Raw genomic sequence first — 16,254 nt, forward strand, 5'->3', positions numbered from 1 at the left:
CACTACTGAATGCCATTCACTTTGACAGGAAAATTAAAATGCTGGTGAAGGGGGATCTGGTGCAAGATGCTGTATGGTGAATCAGAGAAACAGTGGTGGAGGCTATGCTTGATCCTATGGATTTTGACACAGGAGCAGTAAACCGCAGGCAGAGGGAGGCACAATTAGCAAAGGTGCCTTGGGTCCTCAGATGTGCTCGGTGGATATGAATGAGGTCTCTCTGACTGTGTCCAAGTATGTGTATCACTGTATGCACACAGTGTGTCCCAGGACTTGGCCCAGCTGTGGCCTTCGCTCCCTGGAACCCACTTGGGGTGGTAACACTGTGAATGAGGCATAGTATCTAAGTCACCCATAGGGTTTTAATAGAGACAAATGGGCTTTTGGTCTTTTGTTTTTCTCCTCTTTTAACATAAATGTCTGTCATTTGCTGCTAGGCAAATTGTCTCTTTTAATATTATGACACAGACATCTCAGCCTATTCAAAGAGACATTCATGGGACATCCAAGGAGGGGCTCAGTCTCAGAAGGGAAATGTTTGGTGAAAATGAGTCTCTTTGGGGCATTATTTAACTCCTTCACAGATTAAATATGGAGAGGAACAAATGTAAAGAAAGAAAAAGAAGAAAAACAAAACAACAACACACACGCACACACAGAAGGAAAACAAACACCATCAATAATGTGAGAAGTGTGTGGGGAGGAATAAAGAAAGTACAGCACTTGCTTAAAATATCTTATTGCATAACTAGCAAGTAGGTCCTGTCCAACACCACGTGTCATTTTCAAATAACTGAGGACAGGATGAACAGATAAAGACCTCTGTAGCTATGTATTTTCTGTGTAATGACTGAATTCACCATTATTTCACCATCTCTGTCTACCTCTAATCAACTCTCTTCAGCCACACTTTACTCTGAAGCAGATAGCCTCAGCAGGCTTGGCTGGATGTTGTTTCAAAGATTACCTGAGCTTTTCTGCTTCCTTTATCTCTTGTGACTGAAATACATTAATTAGTCGTTCACCTCCTGCTGCTTCCTCTTCAGATAGTGCATCTAAATCAAATTCATTACAGAAGAGGAAAGGGAAAATATTATTAATAATAATCTTTTCTACTTTTCTTTTTTCAAAATGTTATCATTTAGGAAGCATACTCCGAAGAACCAGGAAGAGTCTAATCTAAAGTCAACAACACTTTAATCTCACCAATGCTTTTATTTGAGGTGAAGTAACTTGCCTGAAAACAGACAGAATAAACCAGTATAAAATACCAGGAAAGAGAAGGATTCCAGTTCTCCATACAGACGGTAGATTCTACTTCTCTGATGTGTACGCTTGAGCAATTAAACCCAAAATAAGTGACCTTGTGCATGGCCTGTCATGTCTTCATTAGACTTCTTCCATATTATACATTCCTGAAAGTATTAATGTTTGGGGAAAAAAAAATGTTTTCCTACTTAGGAAAAAATATTGTGGATTCATATATATTGGGGTTGTGATGTAAGGGGAAACTGACAATATGTAATCTCCCTGAAAAAAATTAGAGCATTTTTTGTTGTTATTTTTTAGTTAATTAATGGGTCTCTGTTGTCTGCAGTGGTAGTTATAGCAATTAGTTCAGCTTAGCACAAGTCTCTAATTTCATGCATCAATAAATGTTAGATCAGGGCACGATCACTATCAAGCATAGTCATTGTTTACAGCATATTCATCTTCATAAGCACTTGACTATAAACAGAATATCTCTCCATTGAGGTTTGCTTAAAAATATCCATCAGTATGCCTTAGAAATGCTGGGAAATACTGGGGGGAGAAAAAGCAATAGATCTTCTAGAAAATTTGAAAAACGAAATGTCAGTGTAAGCCATTCATCTTCCTCTAGTACTTAAATACCCAGATGAAATAGAAACAGAACTATGCTAGGTCTTGAATAAGCCAAGCAAAAAATGTTCTTGTTCCAAAGAAGCTTCTGTTTGGAGAGGTGAGTATAGAAAGTGGGGGTGAAAGTGGGAGATATGTGAAGACTGGACAAGGACTGGGAGAAACAAGAATAACACAGACACTTAGTGGTGGCAACGGGAATTAAATTCAGGTGTTCTCCTACAGGCCATTAAGGAAAATTATGTTTTGGTCTCCAATCTTAAAGGAGAGCTGGGAGGGAGGAAACAATCTGAGGGAACTATCACTTTGACTTCTTAAGTGAAGATGTTGTGCCGTCTGCAACTTATACTGTGATGGAAGACTGACTCTACCAGTCTTCCCTATGAAGGAGTAGATAATCTATTTCAGTCTGGGAGAGACTCATAGCGAAGGTACCAACACACCATACAAATACATTAGATTCTGTAATGAGGTTTGCTCTTGGTTCCTTGTTAGAGTAAATTTCTTCTAGTGGTGGGAATAGCAGACCCGTGAAACAAGAAAATGGTTCTGACTCCCACAGTTTTTCTGTTTCTTATTGAAGATAGCAGTTTTTGTTTTACATCTTTTAAACACATTTAAAGAGTGCATTTTAAAAGTGTAACAAATATCTCTGATACGCATTTGAAGATAATCAGACATCTACCTCCCCTTGAGTTCATTAGAATTAGGCAAACATATTGGATGTTTTGATATGTTCCTGCTTGTCCTGGTTTTGGCTGGGATAGAATTAATTTTCTTCATAGTGGCTGGTATGGTGTTGTGTTTTGGATTTGGGAGAAAAGTAAAATTGACCCAGACTGGCCAAAGGCATATCCCATACCATATGGCATTGTGCTGAAAAATAAAACTTGGGGAGCTGGCCGGGAGGGCTGCTGATGCTTGGGAACAGTCTGGGCATCAGTTGGTGGGTGGTGAGCAATTGTTTTATTCATCACTTGCTTTGTTTATTCTTTATTATTATTTTTTTCCCCTTCCTTCTGTGTCCTATTAAATGTTCTTTATCTCAACCCACAAGTTTTACATCTTTCCAGTTCTCTCCCTCATCCCACACAATGAATGGCTGTGTGGTGCTTAGCTGCCTGCTGGGTTAAACCACAACACTACTTCATTTAGCTACTTCCGAATGTTACCTATTACCAGAAGAGATACTAGAGAAGAGGAAACAGAAAACACTCATGCACTCATGTTTTCCTCCTTTTTCTCCCCAAATAGGGAAAAAAAACCTGTTTAGTCGACATCTGTGTTAATGCATTATGGCAGGTGAATTATACAAAGAGTTTATTAAAATCTGAAAGTTAATTAATGAGATCTACTGCACATTAGAGATCATTACTCCATCTGAAAAGATTAATTAGAGAGCAACTTCTGGTGTGTTTTATTCTCCTGGGTGTTTTGCTGACATGCCACATAAGTCATTCAATGTTAAGCAAATAATCCATTGGTCTTGTATTTACTGTGGTTATTATATAATTGCGGCAAGTTTAGCTGTATCAAGGAGATTCTTCTTTTTAACAGATTTCCTCCCAGCCAATGAATAGGTATTTATCTGCCACTTTATCTGGTTTTGTATGTCCCTCAATTAAATACATTTTGATAATAATAATGGACAAAAACATTTTAAACTGTTACTTTCATCTAGCAAAGTAGTTTTTCCCAATAACCTCTGATAAAAGAGCATGTAGCTACATAAATCAGCCTTCTTATTGCACCACTGGCAGTACAGTGTTGTTTGGCCATGGGCAATGTTGGCTCCCATCAATTCCCAATGCACTGTCAATTGAAACTACAATCTTCTTCAAAAAGACCAGTCTGATGGTAGGGATGTCCACTGGGACATGTTTATGGGGATAACTCTGAGCACATGGCTAGTACACAGTGAGCAATGCCTCTCACCTTTATTGCTGACAAATGCATGGTGGGTTGACATTTTTCTCTTTGGTTGCATTAATACACCCTAAAGTTCTTCAGAGAAGCCTTTGAGAAAGCAGTTTGTGTTTGCCTTCCCACAATGGCATACTAAATGTGACAAAGGGGATGCGCAACTTTCAGATTCATTAGTTTTTGTGTGATTGTTATTTGTACTGCCTTTATTCATAAAAACTCTAGAAGAACATTATTTCCTTCAGTTCAAGCTTGACATTTCATGTCTTGCCATCACTGAGTACACTGCTCCTCCTTCCCTTTATGAAACCCCTTTGTGAGCCTGCATCTCACAAACGCATTTTCCTATGTCTCTGTCCTCTGCCTCCCTACCTCATCCAGACTGTACACCTTCCTCCTTATCAACCTTGTTCCCTCCTTCACCTCCTCCAGCCTTTTCATGCTGTTATCTTCCTAATTCTGTCCTGCACTTCCAAATTTGCCAGATGCTTTTCATCCAGCAGCACTCCAGGTCAGGAGCTGTTGTCTGCAGGACTGTGAAGTTGCTCGTTTCACATTTATCTTCAATAGCTGATCTCAGGGCTTCTGCTATGAGTGAGGTGAGAGTTTCCTGCAAGTCAGTTTTCTTAATCTGAGGAGCTCTGGAGAAATCAAAATAAGAATCAACAAAGACCAGACCTATAAGATATATTAAACTGGTGCTCAAAGTAAAGAAAAGTTAGAGAAATAAATTAAGGAGCTTATTTTGTCCCTCTTTGCTCATGGCACAAACTCAAGAATGATCTCTGATCTCTTTAGGAGATCAAGAAATGTTTTTGTTTGTTTGTTTGTTTGTTTGTTTGTTTTTGTTTTTCAGTTGTCTGTCATACAGGATCTTATAGTTCAAAATAATTATGTTCTATGTAGACCATTTTTTCCCTATTTTATATTTAAATTTACAGACCCCCTAAAAGCTTTCAACTGGTAATACAGTCCTCTGAAGAGTAAATGTAAGCCTGTTGTAGGCTGGTGTGCTTCTTTTGTCACTTTTCAAGATTTTTTTTAGACATAATCCACAAGTGCATCCCCTTGCAGCCTTCATGCTACTCAGGAATCCACAGCCCATACTTTAAGTCTTTTCCTGTGGGCTGCATATCTGCTGATGAAGACTCTTCTTCTAGGTATGTTAAAGAGTGGAATAATTAATGACAATATTGTTCATGTTATGCAAAAAATAATAATATATATATACTATTTGCCTTGAAATTACAGACTTTTTTTATACCATTTTTCTTGCAAGGTATCTCACTTTCACCACTCTCATTCTCAGATTTCAGCTGTAATCACCGACAGTAAAAGAAATATAGACCAGGTTTATGCTGCCCTCCAAGGTCCTGCTTTGGGTCTCGCTGCCTATTCTGGCACACTGGCCTGTTTCTCAGAATTGAATTTCCATTTTTCCAAAGGGAGTTCTGACTCTTCCTAATATTTTGTTCTGCTTAAGAATGTTGAGAGCAGGATTTATTGCAGGAAAGAAGATCTAATAAAACATACCAGAAAGGCAGGTGCAGTAATATTTTCTGACTAGGTAAACTTGTGCGGGTCTTACAGTAGTTGATGGCTCCACTTCTTTCATCTCTCACTCCCTTTGTCCTTCCTCTCTGGATATACCTGATGATAACTCTAAATTAAAATCTCAGGCCATGTTGGAAATTAGTAGAAAAAAAAAAAAAGAAAAAAAAAAAAGGAACTCTGAAGTTAATGTGACTCTATATAATAAAAATTCTTAACAATCTATAAACTATATCCAGGCAGCAGGACAACTACTCTTCACAAATGCATTAGGTAGAAGCACCGTGGCATGGATGAATGGTTCAAACCTACATTTTGTCCCAAGATATTTAAGGTGCAGCCAGGACCAGCAATTAATTCCCAAGAGAAGAGTTTTTCCAACTCCCATGGTGAAGGTACAGACTCCTTAAACTCAAAAAACTTTGTTGTGCAAAGGATTTAGTGTATCTTGTTATCCAAAAGATTTGGTACTTCATGAAGGTTTATTTACAAACAACTAGGACTAAAGAAGGAAAAAGATAGTTCCAAATACAATTATACAGGCTTTTCCTATGATTGTGGATTATGATCTTTCAGCCTGAACTATCAAAAGGATCCCAAAACTCTGAAGCAGTAGATAAAGTACTTTTTCTATCAGATCATTAGGTGAGAAAAGAAAAGAAAAGAAAAAAAAAAAGGATAACAGTTTGAGACAGTTTTAATATCACCATTTCAACAGATATGCTTCTATAATACAGCAAGATGTTATTAAAGATCACTTAAAATCACAGTTTTTCCATCGCATGGTGGAAAGGTGCTGAAGGATATTAGAGTCAGTGATGGCACCTCTAGATTAGAAAGGTCCTTCACGGCAAGTCACTACAGGCTGAAATACTATTCTAGATGCATATTACCAAATTCTGGTTCTGTCACTGTATCTTTTCCTAGGAAAACACTCTTGGCCACTCTAAGACATAGGAAATGGGCTAAGTAGACCTTTGTTCTGATCCAGTGTAGTTGTTTTTATGCTATATTCTTTTTTACTAGCTACCTGTCTGCAGCTTTCTCTGCAGTAGCCTTCGTTCCCTGTGGAAGCTGGGATGCCACAGGGTGATAGAAGGTGCTCAGGAGCTGGAGAGGCAGGTCCCTTCTGCATATATGAGCTTTCAGTACTTGCACTTCAACACATGAGTTTTAATCTAGTTACTGAGCTAAGAAGGCTGACATGTAGTCTTCGAACTACTGAATTTTCTGGTGACAGAGCAATGCTGCATCAAGCTGCATGAGCTACATGGCTACCCATGGTAGGACAACATCAAGGGACCACCAGCAGGAACATCATGGCCTGGAGTTTTCCTTCTTTTAGCTCTGGCTACAGAGGCAGGTTCTTGGGCACATGAAGATTTACGGCATGTAGTTTGCAGAACCATCTTTGCGGAAAGCAACATTGCTTCCTCTACATTCAAGAAGGAATAAATTTACCAGAGACTATTATGCTTTTGCTTGAGGGCAGACAGAATCCAACAAGTACTGCTGGATAATATCCCAGAACAGCTCTTGATGCTACTGTGGCATACTAGTCTCTAAGTCCTGCATGCAGTCCTGCCTCAATCTATAAGCTCTAGCCATGCACTTGTATCTCTGTAAATTGTCTAGTAGTACTTTCAAGCTAAGGAAGGCTTATAAAAACAATTGTTCCACAAATCTAAAAGTCCTCACCACAGAAATACTTGCATAATTTATTGCTAGTGTAAATAGGAGCCATAGGTGCAGTAACCCAGCTTCTGAATAGTTGGCTGTTGTCATCCAGTTGACATTAGAGAAGGGACAGTTAATTAGCTCTCAGGATGTGCCAGACAAATAGGATATAAAGAAAAAATAGTAACACTCCCTGCTCCCTCATATTTTCATATATCTGGCTGTAAGTTTCCCTATATCTTTTGTGCTACGCTTAAGTGGTAGCAATTGCATGCTCAGGCAAATCTATGTGAAGAACCATTCAGCCATGCCGAATGGAGAATCTCCCTTTGTTCAGAATTTCATTTCAGGCAAACTTTTATTCCATCCCCCATCCCTCCCAGATCTCTTTTCTTTTCATTTTGTGAGCCTGAAGAAGGTGCACAAAGAGCTAAGGAGAGCCCTGCTCAGTCTGAATGAAGCTCTGCGTAGCTCAAAGGCAGCCAGCAACAATTGGTTCAGGAAAATTTGTGGAAGCACAGAACAATACTGTCCCCACAGGGTCCCCCTCCCAGGGTCCAGCCACCTGGGACTTAAGAACTGTCTATTCTACAAGACATTTAAATTAAGTAAAAATATTATTTATTTATTTATTTTTGTTAAAAATAACACAAGTTTCCTGGGACAGAGATCCAATTTTCATTCACCTCATGTGGCCAGGCTCTGAATTGGCATAGAAATTATTATTAACAATTAAAACCAGACTTCTGCTTCCTAAAAACACTTCTTAAAATTATATTTTTTAACCTTTCCACCCATCAGTGTGGCAGTTTTTGATTGATCCTAACCACCTGGTAAACCATCAGCTATTCCCAGCCCTTCTTTTCTAAAAACTCCCACTGCTTTGTTTGCAATGCAATTTATAAACCTTCCAAATGCACCAACTTTCTTCTTCTTTCTTCTATTCTCCTGTCTTTTTTTCTTCTTCTTTATTTTTTTTTAATTTTTATTTTTTTTTTAACTCATAGATGGCACAAAGCATGAATTAGTCATAATCTTCTCATCTCTCACATCTTTACTTATCAAATAGACACACAGCTCTTCCCAAGTGCAATGGTTTGTAAACAGTGCCAATTAGACTTCTGTTCTGCTCCAAGCCTGGGACAGAGCAGGAAGAGAGAGAGATGTGCTGCATTACAAGTGGGACTTACTAAATTATGCACGCCAAGACTCTATAAAAGCCTTATCAAACAAAGTCAGTGAAGGGAAAGAATAAGAGCTAATTATTAGGCAGCACCAGTAAATCAAAAGAAGCAGTCAAATGTATTTTAAAGTCAGATAATTAAGCCATGGTATAGTAATGGGGGGATTCCTGTCTTCATGTTTAAGATTTTATTAACCCGAGTTTAAAAGGAAAAGGCAGTGTCATACGCACTTTAACTTGATTGTTTCATCTTCTGGTGAAGTGAAGAAAAAAATCAGCAGAAATATTTGATTTTTTTATGAGAAAAAGGCAAACAGACACAAAAGGCAACCTGTCATCTGACAAATTTTAAGCGATTGGTTATGGAAAACAAGTTGGGAGAATTAGACAAAATGTTGTTTTCAGTGAGATTCTCTGATCTGAGATGACATTTCTGACACAGGACAGAGGGGACAAAAAAAAAAAAAGCAGTTTGCATATCAGTCAATCTATCGAGACAAATCTGCTCCCAAATCACTTAAGCATTTGAAAATATTCCCAAGCAAGCACCAAAGGCTGTAAAAACTTGTAGATAAATGTAGATATTTTCACTTAATTCATGTATGTCTTGTGCCTCCACCCTTTCACTTTGGATCATAAATCCTGCTCATGGGAAACTGGGAAGTCAGGAGAAGACTTAGGCCAGGAAAAAGAGTAAAAGGTATGTATATTGGCAGCACTGCTCTCTTTTCTCATGTATTTCTGTTCTTTTGTCTTGGAGTCTATCCTACTCTCATACAAGTCTAGGAAAGACTTGTTCACTGAATATCCTATAGATTTGCAGCCTAAGTGTCCTAAAATATTTAGATAGAAACATATATCTTCACTGTTTTCTTTTAAATGGCTTTTTTTTTTTTTTTCCCTCCTGAGTTTCTGCATTTTCTCAGACACCAAGTTCTGCCACTCTATAACTATCCATCTGATATCTGTGTGTCAACTGTGGATACTGATGAAACTCCTGAAAGCTATGCATTACAACACAAGCCCATTTTTCATTTTTAAAAGAAGCACTCAGAGCTTGAGTATGTGTTGCTAACAGTTTTTTTTTTTCAAAATCATCAAAGAACGTTTAGCAAATGACTTTCCAGTGTACAAAAAATTATTGTCAGGAGGCATACAAATGACCGGATATTGGCTAGAAATTCTCTAGAGTTGTGTTAAGTTAGCAGTTTAGTATCAAATTATGTTTATTTTTTCCCTTCTATAAGATATACTCACGCATAGCTGAGAATCTTTAGAAATGTGAACGCATTATGGTACTTGGAATAAAACAAGCCGGGACTCCATTATACTTGTAACACTGAGATACATATTCATGAATTCTGAAAGGGTACAGAAGGTGGAGGATAACCTGTGATATGAATAAGAATACAAGTGCTATTTTGTTTTCACAGTAACCACGACGGATCTCCAGACATTCTGAAAATGAGAAGCAGTCATAAAGGTGATTTTAACATCTGCTTTGTATGAAATGGAGTTTTAATGATATCCCTTGTAACCTCAAGGAAACATTGTAAAAATGAGGGTGGCTGGGGATTTGCTATGACTGGGGGGTGGTAAGGGGTGATTTCTTATGGTAGGAGAAATCTTCATCTTTCATTACACATAGATAGCTGGCTACAATAAAAATAATTTTAGATTTCTATCGCTGATAATTAAATTTCATCCTCATCTGTACTAGCTTCAGGATGCCCCTATACAAATGAATCAAAAAGATTAATCTTTAAATAATAATAATAATAATAATAATAATAATAAAACCTTTTACTCTAGCTATGAAGACCCATTAGGGAGTCCAATTCTCAGAAAAGAAAAAAAAAAAAAAGCTTTCTACAGCTAGAGGTCTCTTGTACTGATTTAAGGAGTTATGCGGAGAACGAAACAGAATTCTAATTTCTTATCCAATTTCTGTCACTGACTTATTGCGAGGTCTGTGGCAAAGCATAACTGCACAAAAGGTGAGGGATATATGCTGGCATATGTCAATGCAAAACCTCTGTACCATTTCAAGCAGACTTTGGACAAGAACATGCAGAAACCGCTCCTTGCATGACAGACCTGTCCAGACTGCAGAGTGGTGTCTCCCACACATGGCATTCAATTTTTTTGTTGCTTTAAGATAAAAAAATGTGAATCTTGCCAGCAATGCAAAATGCACTGATGGAAGAATGTAGTACCTGAAGATAATTCCTGAGTCATCTTCAGATGCCTTTATTGCTGACAATTCCTTCCCCATAGTGATACTTGCAGAGTTTCTGTCATGTTATGACTTTGCTTTCTTTCTGTAATATTCAGGACTCACTTTGTTCCAGAGAAATGACTGAACTTTCTGCATAGGTTTTAATAACACTGTAAGAATAAGCCTAAGCTGTGCAAGCTGTAGATGGACATTTTGTGATGTAAACTTACATTTTCATGGCAAAATATGCCTAGTAACTGCATGATATTAACATGTGAGTGCAAATACCAGAATCCAAAACTTGCCCAGTTTCCTGATCTTTCAACCTATATGCCCTAATCTTCGAGACCATGATACCCAAAGTACATACCCTATCCACTGGAGAGTAGAGGAACAGGGGTCCTTTGGGGTTCTGTGATATCCTTAGAAAATTGAGTCTAGGTTGTGTACATACAAGGACCACAGAGAGGTCCAGTGACCTCAGTCTCAGCAGACATTGCAAACTCATTTCTTCTTACCACTGGTGGTTTGTATTACTAAGATCATCACTATGGCCATGCAGCCCACATAGCACAGCCTTGGCTCAAAAATCACATGGGAATATATTACAGACCAGGTTCTCAACACCCTCTACCCTGATGCAGTGCAAGACAAAGTTCCTCATCTCTTCACATAGGAACAATGTCAGAAAAAATCATTTTTGTTGTCATTGTTAAGCTATTAATGGAAAGCAGCTGTCATTTCAAGTAAACCCCAGTACTATGGTGGTCCCACCTGGCCTCCATTTTCCCCGATATTTGACCTTGGAATAATGTTTGGAAACCTAATTTTACGTTTATATGTCTTCTCTTAATATACACACAAAAAATCAAGGACAGTCGCAGCTTCCAGACTATCTGTAGCAGAAAGCGTTTGAAGTTTTCATTGTATTCAGAATTTTATAATAAATGAGCGTTCAAATTGAGCAGCTTAGTTCAGTGAGAAAAATGGAAATTAATGAAATCAGGTCACAAACTTTCACATTATATTGCATCTTCCTTTATGCTCACTTTTAATGTTTCTGGGGTGTTGACAGACCCACAAAATTAATGAGGTTGGCAGGTACCTCTGGAGATCATGTTGTCCAACCACCTGCTCAGAACAGGGTCATCCAGAATGGGTTGCTCAGGGCCATGTCTGTTTGTGTTTGAGTATCTCCCAGACAGAGACCCCAATACTAGTGTTTAACCACCCTCACAATAAAAATGTTTTTAAATGTGTTTAAATAAAATTTCTCATATTTCGGTTTGTGCCCATTGACTCTTGTCTTGTCACGTCAAATAAATTCTAAAGATTTTCCAGATTTCCCCCTGCAAAAGCCTGTGTTTGCATGTAAAATGTGAGCAATACGCTAGACTGAAGATTCTGACAGTCTGGACTACCACTTTGATGAATTTCCTTTCACTGGACTTTTCCTCTACTGTCTGAGGATTTTTTCTTTTTTCATCTGCAGTTTGTAAAGGAAAAGAACAAGCTTGACTCTGATCCCTGTCTTCCTTTCCTCAAAGCGAGAGCCCAAAAATCTCTTGAGATTAGAGAAACTAAATAGTCTTAAATACAAAAGAACTTACTCTTTCCCAGACAATTTTGACTAAAGGTAAAAGTTCTTTAACTAACAAGACGAATGTTGTAGACAAAGGTAGGGAGAGTTCAGTGTAAAGAGAAGGAGGTTATAGCAACAGAAGACACCTGCTGAAGTTCTTTAGGAAACAAGTTACAGGAATTGCTTCCAGAGATTTTCGTTTATTTATTTATTTAAAATCTGAATCCTCTTTATTTGGCACTCCTGAATTTTTCTTTGCCTTCCAACCCCACAAGCAAGATTGTGTCTACATTTTGTGAGATTTGTACTCCACCCTTAAGCAACAAGATAAGCTTTATATCCAGATTTTGCATATTGTGTCTATTTACATGGCACAAGAACTTTTGTTATTAATAATCTCTCTCTTCCTCCTCTATTCCTCTTCTCCTCTCTCCTCACTCCTACCTTTGTATCAAGCTGCTGAGGAATCCACATGACAGATTTTTAAAGGTACTGCCTATTAACTATAAACCAATAAAACACACAACCTTTTAAAAGAAAGAGAAAACTACCTCAGTTTTGCTGCTGAACATGGGTTTAACTGCTGTGAAATTACTATTTTAAGCATGCTTAGTCTTTATCTGTACTCTAAGGATAGTTATTGTGAGGAAACTAGGAAAGAAAAAGAGCCATTTCCACAATTAGCTCAAGAACAGGAGGTAGAAGGGAGGAGATTAACTCATTGTCTGGGAAAATTAACATTGCCCATTGACCCAATGGCTTCCCTAAATTCCCCTGGAAGAAGTTATACAGCAGAATTTTGAGTTTGCAGCATTGCTCCAGAGCACATACAAGCAGTTTCATTCACAGTTCATTAGGAAAAATAAAATAAAATAACAATAATAATACAAAAATATTAGAAACACTTCCAGCACAGCAAAGGTTACTTGCCTGGTTGTTTTCCACATAAGTGCAGCCAGAAAAGGAGAAACTCCTGCTTAAGTCTTAAATCTTTGCTCTCTTAGCATTACCTCAAGTGGCACATCTCTGGTCTTCCCTGCTGCCCCCACTTTCCTAGAGGGTGAAATCTCATGTATTGGGTTCAATTTTTGTTTTTAAACTTGGAGACCCAAGTGTAAACCATTTTTTAGAGTTCAAGAAAGGGTTGAAATATCCGTGTGGTCATAATCCCAGGGAAAATCCTTATGCTGGAAATGATCACTATCACTGCTCAAGCTAAAGAGCAAAGGTGAAGGGTGCTCCACAGAGGGTGAAGCAAGTGCTGTAATCACCTTTGTTGGGAACTCAGCTTCTGCTCTTTGTGTGTATGCACAACATCTTCCTAAACAGATTTACAGTTTAAAAGAAAATCAGCACTGAGATGTACTATTGTTTGGTATATCTACAGAGTATCTGTGAGATGGAGCCACCAGCTAGATGAAGGCATCCAAACCTCCATTTCAAAGTGTAAATAACAATTTGGAGCTACAGCAAACAAAAGAGCTACATGTGGGAAAACAATATTCACAGTGCTAGCATACCAATAATGAACCCAGGGAAAATGAAATTAGAGCTAAAGAAAAACCAAAGGGAAATACAGCAGGGAAAAATGTAGACTATAAAAGGGATAGGAGATCGCAGTTAAAATAAAATAGACAGCAATTTAAAAATAGTTTAAAGCTCCTAGAAAGTTGTAGGAAAAAAAACATGATGGTAGGGAAAAAAATAAAAAATAAATAAATAAAAAAAGACATAATAACACAAAGTAGGAGCTGTGAACATAAAATTAATGTATTAAAAGTAACTACATATTTGCACTCTGCATAGAAAGAAGGACCATTTCTATAGTAATATCACATACTTGGAGATTTCTCCCCATAGTATCTCTGCTGAGGACATGGACCGGAAACTGAATCCTGCATGTAATTTTAAGTAGGGTAATGAAGTCTCTTGGCATGGTTTAAAACTTCTCCATCTTCTACAAGGGTATTCTAGGTCCCGAACTACACCGAAGTAGAACACATTGCCTACCCTCCTGCATGGTGCTGAGCAAAATTTGTAGTTTTTCAGCAAAGATTAACTGGGCTTGGAAGCTTTAGCAGGTAAGAGCAAGTCTGTGTAACCTAGTGGCTGTGGTGTTCATCTGGGATAATGGATTCCTAGCAGCTAGGACAAAGACTGAAATGAGCAATTGCACATTTTAAATGTAAATGGTCATTGTGGCAATTATTTGTGTGCTTTCACTCCAGCTTTGTATTTGGTGTTTACTTCTCTGCACAAATTTTAAAAATCAAAACAACCCACACTCCTGTTCAGATGGAGAGGTTGCCATTACTACAGCAAGTCTCCTGGTAGTGCTAATGTAACACATATGAACAGTGGAGAGGTGCAGGATTGAAAGCACACACCTGTTTTTTGCTTTTCTTCTTTGCTTTCTTCCTTGTTGCAGATGTTCACTTTTGTTTGAAAGTACCTACACACGTGCCTTTCAGGAGATCTTAGATAATTCCAACTAGATTTGTTCTTTTCAAAGCTAGGAAATACTCCTTCTTACTGGATAGAAACTAATTTGTCAAGATGCTTCTTCTCAGGAGACAAATCTGGAAACTTTTCCTGTCCACTTAGTACCTATAAGGACTAAGTATTTAGTATTTAGACCTCAATCCTTATAAGTAGAAGATTGCTGATTTAAGCAGTAGTCTGATATCTTTGGAAGGCAGGAACTCAAGTGCTGAATTCAAATTTCAAGAGAGCCAGAGATCCTTCCATATACTTTCATGCCCTTTTCATAGTTGAGGAGCAGAGAAGACTGATATGTGATAACAACCACAGCAGACACCCATTAGATTTATTGCACTTTTGGAAAGATCTGTTGAACGTGAGGCAATAAAATGACATAAACTGATTTTGCAAGACATTTGACATGCTATAACAGGGCAGTTGTTGCAAAAAGTATGAAAGAAATCTAGGAAGACAGTTACGTTGGTCAAGCAATTTTCCACTAAGAATGCTGCAGGGTCAAAGGAAGTCAAGGACCAGAGAACACATAATTTATGTCATGGATTAGTGATGGCCTTCCCTGTCATAAACTATAAGCTAACTAAACTTCATCGTCATAGTCTTCCAAGATCATAATTTTATCAGACACCACTGACAGACAACAACCAAAAATGAAATGATTGAGAATTGTGCAGAGAAGTGAACAACGTGGAATATCCAGTCTGTAAAAAACGACAGGTCAGACTGATAAGAAAGAGTCAGAAAACTGTTAAACATACCAAAGCCAAACTCAACATATTCAAACTAATCTGCCCCAGTGATCCCTCCATTATAGTTCCTATGACCATGTTTCACTGACTCAGGAGTCCTCTTGCTTTAAATGCTGTGTCTTCCTTGCATTTGTCACTTTGACAACGATTTAAATTAGATTAAGCATGAATTAATATACAAGAAGTCCAGGAAATCATTAGGTACAAAGTGTTTCTGGTGAACAGGACTAATTTAAAGAACAGCAGTGTACGTGCCAATATAATTAACAAAGTGATGCCATAATGCCAGTTAGTGCTTTCCTCAAGTGAGAATTTTATGTTGTTGCATTTCAGCATGGAAAAACTAATTTACTGTGTGTCTGCAACAAGCAACAATAAAGCTCATATTTGTTTACAAATAAATCTTCTGAGGAAATGAAATGCTTGGGAAATTGCAGGTAATGCTCTTCCATTGTTGAGTGCACATTGAGGACTGTGATTTAGAGATTACCATGGCCCTGCAAGAATAGCACTCAGAGTGGAACAAGAGTTAATCAGCTATAACATTAATTGAGGCACGATCTCTGCAGCAGGGCCCGGGAAAGCAGGAGATTGTTAGAAAATACTGAACTGGCATTGCTCCACACTAGTCATAGGTGGTGGTCCGTGACAGGGTTCAGGAGGTAATGCTGGAAATACATAGGAAAACGTGATTGCATAGATTTCTAGGATTCCATGCATTTCTCACTTAGGCAAATACCCATTTCACTTGCAAAGAAGAGGGTTGCAAAGATTTGCAAATGAAGCAAAGCCTAAACCTGCCACAGCCAAGAGAGACTTCTTTCCCCAGAGTTAAAGACCTCCTCTGCTCGCTATAAGAGCCAAACTTTGCCCTGTGGTACATGAGAACTGTGTTCACCATAAAGACCAAGTTCTCTAAAACCATTCCTGCTGAGTAGGGAGATGGCAAGAGACAGTCAGAAATGAAAGCTCTGGATACAGTAACTGACTC

The sequence above is a fragment of the Anser cygnoides genome, chromosome 2 (genome assembly GCF_040182565.1).
Source record: "Anser cygnoides isolate HZ-2024a breed goose chromosome 2, Taihu_goose_T2T_genome, whole genome shotgun sequence".
NCBI lineage: Eukaryota > Metazoa > Chordata > Aves > Anseriformes > Anatidae > Anser > Anser cygnoides.